This window comes from Acanthisitta chloris, unplaced genomic scaffold, assembly GCF_000695815.1.
Source record: "Acanthisitta chloris isolate BGI_N310 unplaced genomic scaffold, ASM69581v1 scaffold10723, whole genome shotgun sequence".
Lineage (NCBI taxonomy): Eukaryota > Metazoa > Chordata > Aves > Passeriformes > Acanthisittidae > Acanthisitta > Acanthisitta chloris.
In genome coordinates, this window is record NW_008665442.1 from 55,890 (window position 1) to 71,991 (window position 16,102).

Genomic DNA, 16,102 nt, shown 5'->3' on the forward strand with positions numbered 1-16,102 from the left:
GGTGGGAGAAGTGAAGCAATCTAAATCTGTAATTTTGATCTGCAGGGTTTGTTTTTCAATGGCAACATTTACTTGTGATTTGGCATCTAGTGAACAAGATCCAGTTGTTAAACTAAATGTATTGAAATTTTAAAAAAGGTCACACAAATTTAAATATTTTAAAAAGACAGAATCCCTAAGTGAACAAAAATTGTTAAAATAGCTTTTAAAAAGTCTTCAAGCATTATTGCAAGGAACTATTACAGCAGTGCATGAAAACCTAGCAAATCAAATCAATATCTACCTGAGGACAAGATCCTATAAGGGTATAAATTGGAAGAACAGATATAAAGTTGCTTTATTTTATTCTTCCAAAACTGTATAAAAAGAAATCCACTAAAGACATTTGAATTAAACTAAAGAACTGTTAGGGGGTTTTCTTCATATTTATTAGCCAACCCTTGCATAAATTGTTTAATTTTCCTCTATTACATCGAGCCTCTAAAAAACCTTAGGCACTACTTTCCAGTTTTGCTTAGAGACTAGTTTAGAAACAGCTCAATCCTTGGATGCTGATGTAGTGCTAATGTAAAAATGATACTGTAATGCAGTGTACTCCTTGTAGCAAGCAGACAAAAGCAAGTCAAGAAATGAATCATGGCCTACAGCAGTCAAGAAGCTGTGACTGCCACTAAGATCCATGACAGCATAGTTTCCTTTGCCAAAAATGGTAATCTTCCCAAAAGAAACAGAAACAAACAATAGAAAATGAATGTTTGGGGGGGAGTTTTGGAGGCTATTTTTATGGCCCTTAGTGCTTCCTTTGCCACATGGGTTCTCAAGTGTAGTTCTTTTACAGTCCTTTTTTCTCAGAGTATTGGTTGCTCCATAAACATGTGCTGGTTAGAGTTAACTTTCGTAACAGTGGCTAGTATGGGGCTATGTTTAGGATTTGTGCAGGACAGAGGGTTGATAATATGGAGATGGTTTTGTTGTTGAGCAGAGCTTACACAGAGCCAAGGCCTCCATCACTTTGTGTACTGCCACGCTGTCAAGGAAGTTGGGGGTGCATGGGAGATTGGGAGGAGACACAGCTGGGACAGGTGACCCAAACTGACCAAAGGGATATTCCATACCATATGACTTCATGCTCAGTATATAAGGTGGGAGGAAGAAGGGGGAAGGGGGGGAACATCTGGAGTGATGGTGTTTGTCTTCCTAAGGAACCATTATATGTGCTGGGGCCCTGTTCTCCTGGAGATGGCTGAACATCTGTCCATGGGAAGCAGTGTATTAATTCCTTGTTTTGCTTTGCTTGTGTGTGCAGCATTTGCTTTCTCTAAAAAAACTGTCTTTATCTCAACTCTTGAGGTTTTCTAGCTTTTACCCTTCTGATTCTCTCCCCCATCCTGCTGGTGGGGGAGTGGGCAAGCAGCAGCATGGTGTTTGGTGGCTGCCTGGGCCTGAACCATGACACAGTGTCATATTCATAGGCCATAACATTTTCAAAGAATTCTGTTTCCATTGCAAATGGGAAACATTCTTGAAGGACTTTCAGCTACATATCATCTGTAAGTCCATGTGTTTTCCTAACTTTTTGGGAGGTTTCTGTAAAAGTACAGTACCCAAACTTGCAAAATAAAATTCCTCCTTGAAAACACAGGCATCTACAAAATTACTGCAGTGAAGAGAATGGAAGAAAATGGAGAAACAATACCAACAATACTACTCCCTCCCAGTTTCTAAATAGTAGTATTTCAGACTACTACTACTACTGTAATAAGAAAGTGATTTTTTTTTCAATCCTGTGGTAGGTAACAAGGACAGAGCATTTTTCTGGGTCTTACTCTGGCAGGGCTTTAATCAGCTTATTAATCATTGTCCTGCTTGCAATACATTGCTATTAACAAAGATAGTATGCTTCATTTAGCTTCCATAATGATTTTCACTCACCTTGAAAAAGGAGCAAGGATTCAAGGATCTTTGAGTCAAGTAATAGCATTACTTGAGTGTAATGCAGAGTATCCTGTTGCTGTACCTTTGTTTCTGGAAAACAAGATTTTTTTTAAAAAAAGCTGAAGAAGACTTATTTCAGCTATAAGTAAGACACTTTCTAGAGTTCAGGCATTATCTTTCTGCATGAGAAACACTATCAGAGCAAGCAGAGTATGTTTCTGTATGAGTATGTTTGAAGAAAATGTAGACCCAAGCAAAAAGTTGAGCCAGCTGCTGTCAATTACACAGTTGATCTATAGATGTCGGTGAAAAAATTATATGCAATAATAGTGCATGTTTGCCTAATCAAACATTAGAATTTTATATTCCAGAGAACAGCATAAAAAACCAAGCCAAATAAGGGTCAGGAATATATCAGTCCTGGCACCATTTGCAAGAGATAAAAAGAAGCTGCCCGTATTACATTCATCAAGTGTGAATTCCTAAATTGCTGCTACCCAGTGTAAGAGAAGCCCTGCTACACATCTAGAAACGCTTCAGCATCCTGCTGTGCTAGTTTGACATCTCTTGTGTGTCAAGAGCACTTATTTTTAGATGGGACAGTTGTTAGGGACAGAATGTATCTTCTGTAAAGGAAGAAGTTCAGGGGCAGCAGAAGTAGATAGGGAGATGCTCAGTATAGAGGCACAAAGATTCTGTCTCTGACCACAAGCCACAGCAGTTTATGCTTGCCCTATCTTTGAGTGATTTTTGGAAGTAGCAGTCAAGTCCTACTGGGCAATACTAAAATGAGACCATGTTTTGCAAGCTGAGTCAGATAGGGGAGAAATCACCTCACCAATATAATCCTCTTGTGCTCAGGACACATACAGGAGCATTGAAACAGAACTAACTGGCATGAAGAAAAGCCCAGTTGAGGAAGGGTTGTCTTGCTGTCTGTCACTGACAACCTCTGGAAATGCGATCAGATTTAAGGAAAAAACCCACTGGATTTTAATGTATGTAAATACAACCTAAGTTTTAAGAGACCTCATGCATATCCAAATATTGCATCTGTATAGCTCTGAATTAAAACCTATAATGACTAAATTTTAGATAAGAAGAGATAATGGTTTTGCTTTTGGGAAAGATACACTGAAAATTACTATTCTTTGATTAAAATATTTACTGAAGCTAAAGTCTCTATTAGGAGTTTTGTGGTTTCATTCAGATCCTAGAGAACATCACATATTCACCTTCAAGAAAATTTTGAGTTCTTTTGCGGACTGGTTTTTGCTGATAGCCTACTGTGTATTGCTCTGGATTTTCTCATCTCTGTTGGTGTGTAGTAGTGAAAAATCTTGTGAAGACCGAGACCTGAATGCATATGGCATCCAGGACAATTCTGCATTTATTATAATATTGTATCTAAACTGTTGCAAAGAATGTGATTTACATAAACTTTGGACATATTTTACATAAACTGTGGATTTTCAGAACAGAAAACACATTTGGGTACTTCTGTAGGGTATTGTTTTAGGAAATAATGGAATTGTAGACATGATGACAATTTTCCTAAGGAAATGCTTTTCCCAAAGTTACATTAAATGTTGCACTTTGTTGCTTGCTTATTTAAAACCAAAAACTGTTCTAGCACTTGCCTTTAGTAATGCACTGTTCCCTTACATGAATCATACATTTTCAAAAAGTCAAGGGATAAAATAGAAAGTAAAAGATAGAGTATTAAAAATTCCCATCCAAACAAAAAACCTCAACCAACCAACCAAAAAAACACCACCACCCCCCAAAAAATCCCAAACAACAACATATTTGAGTGTTTACAATTTCTGGGTTGTTTTGTTTTGTTCTCTTTGTTGATCCACTGCAGTTTCACACAAAATGAAAACTTGAAACTCTGATCAAATCTGATCGAATATGTTTGGCTGTCAAACCCTTCCTGTGCTACCACTTGAATTCCAGTTTTGAAAATTGACTGGCCTTGGCACAGAAGTGAGTGATTCACTAAGATCTTCATGAATTTCGAGCTATTAACATGGTCTTCAGTGCCCTGATTTCCTGTCCTGGTACAGGGTGGAGTATCATACTTTCTTTCCTTGTCTGGCCTGACCACGTTTCAGGCAACTGCTAGTTTTACTCAGAGCTAAAAAATGCTAAGAAATTTTCCCAGGCTCCATTCTTTATCTCATTTGATCTCTAATGTACTATGAACTAATCTTACTCCTGCATTCACAGATACTTCAGTGATGGGACAGTTGTCCTAGATTGCTCCCTGCTCCTGCAATGTTCACCCACTGGCATTTTGTCACTCTGAGTTGCATAATGAGATGAGGCACTGAGGACAGCTGCTGCTCCTGACTCATCTTGGTGCTCAGTCCTATGCTCAGTACCTTCTTGTAACTCTGAGCTGAAGCAATCATTATAAATTGGAAAGAAAAACTGAGCAAACACAGCAGGTTTAGTGTTTTAAATTTTATCTATTTAAACTCAAATGTCAGTGGAAGTGTACAAGCACACCTTGTGCAGTGGTAAATTTATATCAAGCTGCTTCTTAAGAGAATCTCTTACTATAATCACAAATGTGATATGCTTAATTTTGTCAGTACAAAAATTGATACTTTACATAATATAAGATAAAGCCTTATATTTTTAAGCTATTAATTTAAACAAGGTTTTTGGTATTATTTCAATTATATAGAACTATGAATTAATATGTACCCATGCTTTCCCCCTATGTAAGTATGTGAAAAGCCTTTTAACTTAAACAATGTAAAAGGGTTTGTCCTGCAAATTTAAAGTTATTCTACCTGGGTTTATTTTATTACATTTAGAAATGATGCCTTACAGTGTTCCAAAATTAATACAGTGGAATAAAGAGCCAATGCAAGTTCTTGCTAATACTCCTGTACCATGGAGAAGGAGGTGTGGAGAAGATGATCCCTCTCCTACATTTCTAGATTCTGCCAGCAAAGGAGAGAGTTAGAGGAGAGCATGTTCCACCCAGGCTAATGAGGGTTTGGGTCACGAATTTTTATCTTGATTCTCCTAGACCTTAGCTAAAGATGCTAAGTTTACATATGTACAAATATAAAGCTGTCCTGAAAATTGCTACCCAAATTTTTGTATAAGGGATTGCCCAGTAACATGTAGCAGTAAGCTAAATATATGCCTCAGTGATTTAGCTTTAATTTATGAATGTAACAACAGTTCTATGTTTCTTCTAGCAAGGTCTCTTAAATGAACAATAAGAACATTTGCTTTGATAAAATATTTTCCCAGTTGGCACCTTTCTTCAGCTTAGGCTGGTTTTCTCCTTTGAGAAGGGAGGGAAGGGACTGTGCCCGTGACTCCACACACTCATGCCTGCAGAGCTAAGCTCTCCTCCTCAAGTCAATCAGAAAAGCCTTAGTGGGAATGTTCCCCTACTCTCCACTTTCTGATGCTGGCTTGTTGTCTCTGCTGTTGATGGGACCTTTTTCTTCTCAGCTTGGTAACTGCTGGATGTGTTTTGCTGCTTTTTGCTGCAGCTTTTTGCAGTCTAGATATGGCCACACTCAATACACAGTTGAGGGTAAAGACATAAGCCTTGCTTGCATGTGGGACTGCAAGGTGTGTCTCTGAAAGATGTAATGTGAAAAAAGAATGAATGTGCTCATAAGTAGAAATTTGTGTAAGGGTAACTGGCCTAAATTGCTAAGCTGCTGCTGCCCAGCTCTGAATGTTGGCCATACACACCAAAGTCTCTCTTGAGATATGCAACCCTGTGGCATTTGGTAGGAGATATGCACAGATTTTCAGGTTATGGTTTCAGATCCTTACATGCTGTTGTATTCATGCAAGTTTTGTTTTGGTCTGGGTCGGCTTTTTTTTTTTTCCCAGATCTAGCTTTCAGCTGTACAGATATCAATGGATGGAGAAAAAAAACCAGTGAGTTTTTTCAAATCAGCAGTCTTGCAGACAAGGAACAATTATTTATAACAATCTTTTGGGTAATTATGAGAAAATACTTAAATGTATTTATAGTGTTGTCACTACATTTTGTGGAATATCACTATTTCAGATACTCTTGTAAAAATCTACTTAAAATAGACAACTCACTCAGTAGAAAAAGAAAGACCATACTTTCTTGTCTTGTTCTAGCTCGAAGCCAGATTTAGGACATCTTGCATATATTGGCAACTGAGATGTTTGAAGACAGTTTTAATTAGATATTTAACTAGCTTGTTTATAAAAGACAATCAGAAATTGAGCACTAATTTGAACTATTATTTCAGTGAGTACATGTTCAGAGTGAAGGCTAGCATGTTTGTTTTCTATTGGAAAAAAAACCAAAACAAAAACATCTACAACTGAATTTTAAGGGCCTGCTCTGCAAAGACAAGTCTGAAGATATAGTGTCACTGTTTTGCAATGTCCTGTGCAGTTTCTTTATTTGAATTTGTTCTTCTGCTTAAGTCAACTAGGTGTTTAAAATTTCAGCTGGCAAGCTGTCAGGCTTGCCAGCAGCATTATAACTGTGAATATCATGACATCTGCATATTTAAATATTCAACCAAAATATTTGTTTAGCAACTTCAGTCCTCAAATATATGAAGAAACCCCACTCCTTCATATACACTGCAAAAAAAAAAGTTGATGTAATTCAGATCACCATGTATTTACCTTGACTATAAGATGTTTTGTTGAACTAAATGCTCGTTGCTTTTTGTGGCTGAGACTTTCTTTGAGATATCTAGGTGAGAAGAAAGTTATTTAGAATATCTTACAGCATTTCACTCTGATGTAATTTAATAGCCTAAGTGGATTTTTAGAGAACTGTCTGAAGCATAAAAATAGCTGAATTAGAAAAAGCTGTACAACAGCATTTGTAAGCTGCCTTTTAAAAAAATTACCAAATGTGGTAACAGAAACACATGCTGAAAATTCCTTGGAAATCACAGAATGTTTTTGTCATCCAGCAAAAAGATGGCAAAGAAAAATTAAGGAAATTGGAGGATTTGAGGAATTCCTGAAGTGCTTGTGTAACTGATATAAACAGAAACTTTCCCACTGGGATTTTGGAACACATTTTCCTCCCTTTTTGGTTATTCCCTGTTTCTATTGTATGCCTGTACCAAAATCACAGGATCACAGAATATTTTGAGTTGGAAGGGACTCACAAGGATCATCAAAGTACAACTCATGGCCCTGCATGGGACAGCCCCAAGAATCACACCATGTACCTGAGAGCATTGTCCAAACATTTCTCAAACTCTACCAGGCTTGGTGCTGTGATCACTTCCCTGGGGAGTCTGTTTCAGTGCCTGACCCACCTCTGGGTGAAGAACCTTTTTCTAATATCTAACCTAAACCTCCCCTTCCACTCATGAATAGCATGAAGAATATGCTACCCCAGTGGCTATTTACCACTGGGCACACTGGAGTGTTCTGTAAGATCACTGTGAAAAATTTTTAGCCATCCTTATTTCTCTATCCCTGTCATGGAAGGAAGGGAGGGACACGTTATTAATATCTCCAGGCGTGCTAGGTCTCTCCTCCAAAAGCTTTCATTAAACAAAACATGACATGCCGATGCATTAGTATCCTTAGTTTCCCTACTTTGTGCTTTCTGTAGTGGAGATCAGAAGATACGTGTCATAGTCATTATAATGCAGCTGCCAAATGAGGGCTGAGGCTGGAAGCTGCATCTTCAGCTCTGTGGTACTGGTGACATACCAGGGCCTTACCACGGCAGCCAACAGTGCCCCTTAGGCTGTGCAGTCTCTGGCTGATGTTGGTGGCTTCAATGCATTTCTGCCCTTGCCTGGCAGCTCCAGCTAGCACAGACACCCTGTTGGGACTACATGACCCAGCACAAAGACAGTTTCTCCCATGGTCGCAGGTTACAGGTATGAGCATCAGAGAGTGACAGGCTTAGGGGTGTCTCAATTCCTGAGAGACATTTGCTGTTTGCAGTAATCCCTCCATTCCTTGCAGCCCACACAAGAACTGAACCACTTGCTGAGACCACGTCTGTTGCTGTGGGCATGTCTGTGTTTTGGTACAGTGTGGTTGGTCATGTTCAGGTGACAAAGGAGGAGACAATGGCTATTATCAAACATTGTATTCACCTTTCTTTCCTGCTTTGGTGAGTGCTTGGTGGAGAAAATTTGATCATTCAAAAAAGCCATAGAGTTGTGCTGTAAAAATAAGGCTGTTTTCCAGATATTTTTCTGCTTTTACTGATAATTATGCAATTTGTGTACTTTTCAGTATGATAAAGCATCATAAATTTAGCTAATACATCCACACCTTTCTTTCCTTGAGCCTTGCTATAGTCACTTTTCATTAACAGGAACAGTGAAAGCAGCATTAGTATATTAGTAGGAGATATTAGTGTCGTTGATATGATATTAGTCCATTAGCAATACTATCTAGGTAGAGCTATACTGTTCAACAAAACATTCTTTCTGTCCATATTTTAAAACTTTGTAGACAGAACTTGGCTCACGAAATTGAACTGTTTATGTTGCCCATACATCCAGAGTTACTGTTACTTTACTTTGTCATGATTTTAAAGAGATGCCTCCTGTGTGTTGTTGGTGTATTTCATTAACATCTGAATTACAGCAACCTGTTTAACTCAAGAATACTGTGCCACCCGCAGTGAGCTCTCATCAGGCTAAGTAATAATGTTAACATTTGCTTCTATTTCTCTCTCCTTGATGTTTAACCCCTTTATCACCTTATATATATACCTAGTTAACAGCAATAATTTGGTAACTATATATAAATAAGAATATTTGGGGTTTAATTTAAAAAAAATTCCCTGAGCAGTTTGTATTTTTACCAAGAAATCTCAATTGCAAATTATGAAAAATGAAGCATTGAGAAATATTTCAGTGTTTTAGCTATGGTCAATTTTTATTTTTTACATTTTTCCATTTTTATGGGTTTATTTAGCTGTTGGACATCTCACAAGACCGTCAGAAATTGCCAGGTTGTGTTTTGGATTGGGCAGCATTTTCATACATATAAATATATCTGCAATTTTCCAGACTGCTGAAAGAATGAGCAAGGCAGAAATAAAATGCTCTGACAGCTCACAACACATTTCAGTCATTGGGGAGATAACTGTTAATATTCTTGGTGGATAACAGGCTTGATGAATCTGTTAAATAAAGCACACAGTCTCAAAGCTCATCACAGAGAGTAGGTGATAATGAAAAGAACCCACAGATATGTAAACTCAATTAACTACTAGTTGCCTGGAACCTATTTCTCATTAAGCCAGAGAACAAGCAATGCTGACAACCTGAGAAGTTCTGAAGCTTTATGGACTAGCCATGGTCTGGTTCTTGGGATTTTCTTAATGTATTATATTCCAAATGTGTTATATTCATCTATAGTCATATTTTATCATGTGTTGAAGGGACTTCGAAACTTAGCCCTGTAGATGTATATTAAAAGTTTGCATCCAAGTAATTCTAGTCTAGAATACTACTCATTAAAGTGAATCTGATATTTTCCTTTCTTCCTTAGGAAGTTTCCCAGAAGACATATGTGACTTGGTATTTGTTAAATAAAGAAAACAAATCTTTCTTGGCTGAAAACACTCTTTTTTACCCAAAAACAAATTTTCCCAACAAAAGAGAGTTCTATCTATATATGTCTATAACACTTGCAGTCAAAATTAACCCTTCTTTTCTGTGTCACTGGTTTCAGATGGCAGACTGCAACTGCTTAGTGTGAGGATTGTTTTGCTTCATTGTGCTGGTGTTTCTTGGCTGGCCCATAGGCATAGCCTTGTGTGCCCTCTATGGATTCCTTTCTCCTCTTGCTGCTTTAATAGGACCTGATGAATTAAGTGAAGTGTCGCTGAAGGGCATATGTCTGAGGAGGCAGCAGACTCGGAATGTGTGCAGTGGTAAGCGCCTGTGTTAGGCAATGGAGACATCCCAGCATCAGGCAAGCATTCAACTGTATTCTGTTCAATTTCATAGTTTACTCTGTTAATCCTAATGTTTCAGTTCTAAACAATCTTTACATAGTTTTTAACTCTCTTGAGGCTATCAAAGAAACCTTAACCATCCGGAGGTTTGTCTCCTAAAATATACAATAAAAGTTGAAGCTATTGTTTGGACAATGAGTAACAATACCATGAACTTGGAGAAGGTAGCTTATTGGAGAACTTACTTCTCTACAACTACCTGAAATGGAGTTGTAGAGAGGTGGGGGATGGTCTCTTCTGCCATGCCTGCAATGTGAGAACTAGAGGGAACTGAGACAGAAAGCTGAGACAGGGGAGATTTAGATTAGATATTAAGATAAATTTTTTCACTGTTAAGGTGGTCAGGCAGTGAAACAGGCTGCCCAGGAAGGTGGTGGAGTCACCATCCCTGTAAGTGTTTAAGAGGTGTCTGGATCTGGTGTTGGAAGAGATAGTTTAGGGTTTAGGTGTGACAGTAGAGTGGCAGGTTAATGGTTGGACTTGAAGGACTTAGAGGTCTCCTCCAACCTTGATGATTCTATAAGAAGGTTGCTCTGTATGTATTACTCAGGTTTTGAACTTACTGTCAAAATCTAAAAATAGAGATGATTGAAAACAGGAGTATAGAGCAGCCAGACAAGGTTATATTGAGGACCTGGACTTGAATGTGACTAGGTTTGAATGAAGCTGTAGGGTTGATGAGATGTTGTTGAAAGACTTGGAGAAAAATAACACACCCAGTAATGATACTTATCTTCAACATGTTTGTGGAAACCTGTTACTCCCATGACAGTGTAATGTAAATGTAAAGACACCAGCCTTGCTGGGGGAAAAGTATTATGATGCTATATGATGTCACTTCTGAATTTCAGGTTTCTTTTTTTAAACTCCCTGAAGTAAAGGCTGTTCAGTAAAAGTACATCATGATGGCAAAGTCAAGCACCCAAAGTCAGGAACATTTTCCTTAGAGTTACTGATTAAATAAACATTAAATGACTGCATATGCTTTCTTCAGCAGGGGGTCTTGGCATCATCCTGTGTACTACAGGGTCGTGCTGTGGGTGTGATGCTTTGGATTTTAACTATAACTAAATCTATCCCAGAGCTTTTAATATGTGGATATTAGTGTATCATCTTGCTCTGCAGGACCCTTGGAAAACTCTGAGGTGGGGAAGAGTACAGCAAAATCCCTGAGGAAACCAGAGTCCATCTTCTCTAGCCTCCAGTTTAGAGAACTACCTCTGAGGCCAATTTACAGAATTTATATACTGCAGCTACTTGTGAAAGTACTGAAAGGAAAGAATAAACACAGGAAAAGCCCCAAAATACCTCTCATTTCCTCTTCTTAAGGGCACAGGTAATCATTAGGGTTTACTGAAAGATTCAATCCTGTGTATATCCATAATTATTCTTGTAATAGCTTCTGCCTAGGACTGCCTTTGACTTGGTTCTGAGAGGTAATGATATATATTTCTACTACAGTAAGAACACAAGAGGATTATATATATGATTTACCAGTATGCTACTGTAATTAAAAAGCCTTTGTAAAATAATGTTGGCCATAACTGATGCATTTTTGAGTCCTTAGAAAGTGGTTTCAGGCTGTGAATCTAGACTGGTAAGAAAGAGCATCTAAGCTTTGAAGATGAATGGTATTTCAGAAATACCCTTGTCCTCATTTAGCCTCAACCTTCAAGCATCATCTTATTCTGAATTGGGTGATGACACACAGAAGTTTAATATTTTAGAGGATAGGATCAGAGAAAACACAATGCTGACTGAGGTGATTCACTGGGAGTCTTTTTGCTGATTCTGTTCTCTGAAACATTTAACTTCCTCTGTGTATTAACACAGAACTTGGGAGATGTTAGTTCTGCTAGGGCAGAACAGACAGATAAAACTTAGACATTAAACAGCCATCTAGCATGCATGTTAATATAAAAGGTGGAAAGATGAGATTTAGATTGGCCACAGTATGTGTTCTGGATAAGGAAAATGAGAGAAATAAATGCACCCAAACTCAAACCCTAAAATTAGTATGTGGTTCATGTGAAGGACTCCCTGTAGGGAAGACTCTAAGTGCTGGAACGAAAGTACAAACAGAATGACTTGGATATTTTCTATTTTCTCCCTCTCCCCCTCCCTCCCACAGTAATCAAACAGAATTGAAACAAACTTCTGAAAAATCAGAATTTAGTTGAAAGCTGCTTTTGAAATATCTGTCTGTGTTAAATTTTTATTCTGCATGGAAATACGATTTCTGAAAACAATTTTATAATTAGATTACCTTCTCAACCATAAATATTACTGTGTGACTTCCAGCAGCAATTGTACTGGCTGGTAAAATGGAGCCTGAAATTTTATTTAAATTACTGCTTGAGCCTAGCTCAACATTCTTATGGAAGCATAAGTTGATTAGCTCTTCATTTCACTTTATTACATACCTGGTTGCTATGACAGGGGACATGTGTGTCAAGGCTGTGCTGTGATGCTGAGTTCCAGAAGGCTTTGCGAGAGCTACACTGGGAGTTAGAATGTCAAGTGATCTCTACGAGCACCTCTTTAATTTGTTCTTCTCTCCTCATGTCTCTCAAATTGAAAATTGGTAGGTGATTGTTCAAATCCTTTTGGAGTGCAATGAGTTTTAGAGCCCAGCAATCAAGACAGATGTGAATGTCTGCCAGAATTACCTCCACTCTTTTATCTTTCCTTTCAATCTTAATCAAATTATCCATCTTTATTCTCCTTAACTCATTCCTCTATTTTTCCCCTGTTTATATAGCTTTTTTGTTTAACTCATTGTAATTTGCATCCTCTTTTTTTTTCTTCCTGTAAGATTTTAGATTATTTTTCATTTAGGACTTCATGAATTTATTTTATTTTCCTTCATTGTGTTTTCTACCTTCCCCTTTATCTACTTTGCTTTGTTGAATTTGTATATTTCCTTTTATATTTATAAAGTTGCTTTTATGCCTGACATAACAGTTGTAGACGTCCTTGTGCTGAGTATCTTAAGGGGTTGTTGTGTATATATTGTATATTTATTAATGTATAACTTATGTAGGAGTACTACTGTAAAAACACATTCTGTATAAAACATATGCAAAGAAAAATTATAATGAGAATGAGATAAAGATGAAATAAACACTATTTTTTAAAAAATTTTAATTTTTTTCTATTAATGGTACAAAAAATATTTTCCTCCTGCACCCTGATGGATCATCTCGTGCACTCCCTGGGGTCCTTGCATCTCACTTGGAAACCACTGTTCTAGATATTCCTAAAACAAGCATTGGTAGCCCGAAACACACTTCTATAAGTGCTGTTAGTTTGTTTTTATTTTTTCCATATCTGATAAAGGAAGCAGATTTTTTTAAAGCTCCAGAATAGTATGGTAGTAGAGTTTTAAAATTTTTTTTCTTTTACCTTTCTTGTGTGTTGTTTTTTGGGGTTTTTTTGCCCATCCTTTTAAAGAGAACAATGAAATACATTTACAAACCAGGCACCCTTTTACACAGGGTGATAGACAATTCTGCTGCTAGGTTGGAAAGAATTCCTGTTGTGTTCTAAACCAGTCCACACTTCCTTCATTCTTAATGGTGTAACAAAACTCTTTAAACAGTAGTTCTGTGCTAATTAGGAAATACTTTGCTCTGCATTATTAGTGTATAATTCTACAGTGAGAAATTTTCTCCCCTTGATGATAGAAGGGCTTTATTCTGAATGATGGCAGGTGCTTTAGAATAAGTAGCCTTGCTGCTCTTACTTCTTTAACAATTTTCTTCTGTTCTTTAATGATAGGGAGAGAAAAAAAATAACTAGAATCTTCCACAATGAATCTGGAGGTCATTACTAAACAAGCTCTGTTTTTGTAATACTTTAATTTCTTGTAAGAGTAATGATGCATGACAAATAAATAGCTGATGGAGCCTGATATATAAATATGCTATATATGATCATTTAATGAATTTAATTTTAATTTTCCCAGGTTAAGTAGTTCATCTCTCATAACATCATATTGGTTATTCTGGCAGGGTGACATTTTTATATCCAACTGCATTCTCCTAATACTTTCAGGAGCAGGAGGCAAACCAAAAATTTATATTAAGCTGTGATTTTCAACCCCTTTGTGTTTCTGTTCTCAAAATCGTATTTTTTCTTTTCATTTGAATACTGCAGAGATAATTTTCCTAAAGGTAAGGCCTCCAGTATTTCATTTCCTTTTCTTTAATAACTGAACTCACAATCTCACTCCTCTGTGGCTTCAGCTGGTAGAACTGCTGAAACCAGCAGAACTTTCTACAGCTTACAAGCAGATTGGCTTGGAAAATATAGCTGAACAAAGCAGTTTCTTAATATTGACAATGATTTGGTCTTGTTATAGTAATCTGTAAAAAAACATGCCTCAAAACACCAGTAGGAATGGGGGGATAAGTGAAAAATTGAGGACTACTGCATTGATACTTAAAACACTGGAGTGGTACTTACAGGATTAATTTTTCAGATTGATCAACAATTTCCTGTTTATCATTAAGTCAATCTATACCTCATTGTCATATGTATAAAAACTTCACAGCAATTTCAGGAGTTTGAAATTCACTAATAAGTACAAGCATCTTGGTTATACCAAACTGGAAGGCCTCCAAAGGCCCCTCTAGGACAGGGGCAAGTTGTTAGCTAGCACCAGACTGTAATTACAGTGGATATTCTAGCTTTTTCTCTTAATGTTCAAGCTTTAAGGCCTCAGTTTATATGCTTCCAGCCCAACTGTTAACATTTTCAGAATATATTCAGACATGATATTTTCAGCATTCATGATTTATTTAATCTTGAATTTATTTATTTTTTGTATGGAATTTCACCTGCTTCCTGGTACTATAGAAATTGACTCAACAAAATAATATTTCAGTCACTTAGTTCAATATGAATAGTCCAGTTCCTGCTGGGTTTTGAACTCCTACAGTATCCTTTGAAAATGACAACCTAAATTAAAAGGTTTGCAGGGTACACAATGATTCATAATTAATGGCCAGAGTAAATATGCTAGTTATAATTCTGCCAAATAAATATTTCTTTATCCTTTGGCATTTATATTTTTATTTAACTATAAATAATTGCTGTGTCCTTCTTATTTATACAGGAAAGCAACATACATAGCCAACTCTTCTTGGGCTTATTCTAAACCCTATAAAGTCAATGAAAGTTTATTAAGATTTTTGGTGTGGTTTGTATCAGCTCCTTATCAATTCTTAGAAGAAAGCTTGATCAGCTTGTATCAAGCGTACATTTTATCTCAAACATGTAATGTTTCTGAATTTGCTGTAGTTAATTCCCATTTTTCTTGCACGTGAGTGCTTAGAAATCCCTGCAGTATTCTAGGTGCAATGGTTTCATTCTTACAGCAGCCATTTATGTACTTCTCACTTGAGTTGTCATAGGGTCTCACTGGGAACCAGCTTGACCATGAATGCCAGAAAAAAGAAGCAGTGCAGATGAGTCTTACAGAAGATAAAGTATTTATTTTCAGTTTCCAGAACATTTGACACAACATGCATTTCACAAGAGATCCTGTATTTAAGGCCTTTACCTTTAAAATGGTGTATTTTTTGAAAGCATCATGGATTTTAATTGCTGCTTGCAGAAAATATATGTAGTGTGCTAAATGTAAGGTAGGCCGGAGGTGCTGCAGCTACCTGTCACTCAGCAGAAATCTAGAGAACTAGCATAAATGTGTAGGTTCCATGTGTAATACATGAGATGACTTGGAAACCTCAGCAAAAACTGCTCTTTTTAACTGATTTTTACTGAGTTCTTTATCTTAGAGCCATTTCTTCTCATTTTGAAAGGCAGTACACTATTTTTGAAATTTTCTGCATATGTCACATGTATATCCATTATCTTTATCTATCCAAGACATTTTGCACTGGGAAACAATTGGTTATAATGAGAGCCATTTGTCTGAGGGCAATCTTGTGGCCTGGTAGTTTTGATACTGTTTTGCAAAGTAACATCCAGATTTTCTTTATGGTGACTGCCTTTGGTTGTGTTATGTGTATTATTTTAGAAGATATTTTATGGAGAAGTAATTGCTTTATGAACCATTGAATTGACTTTTTTCCCCCCTGAACATCTACTATGCTTAAGGCAACAGATTAAAACTGTATTTTCAGCAACATTTTCCCCAGTTGACTTAAATGATGA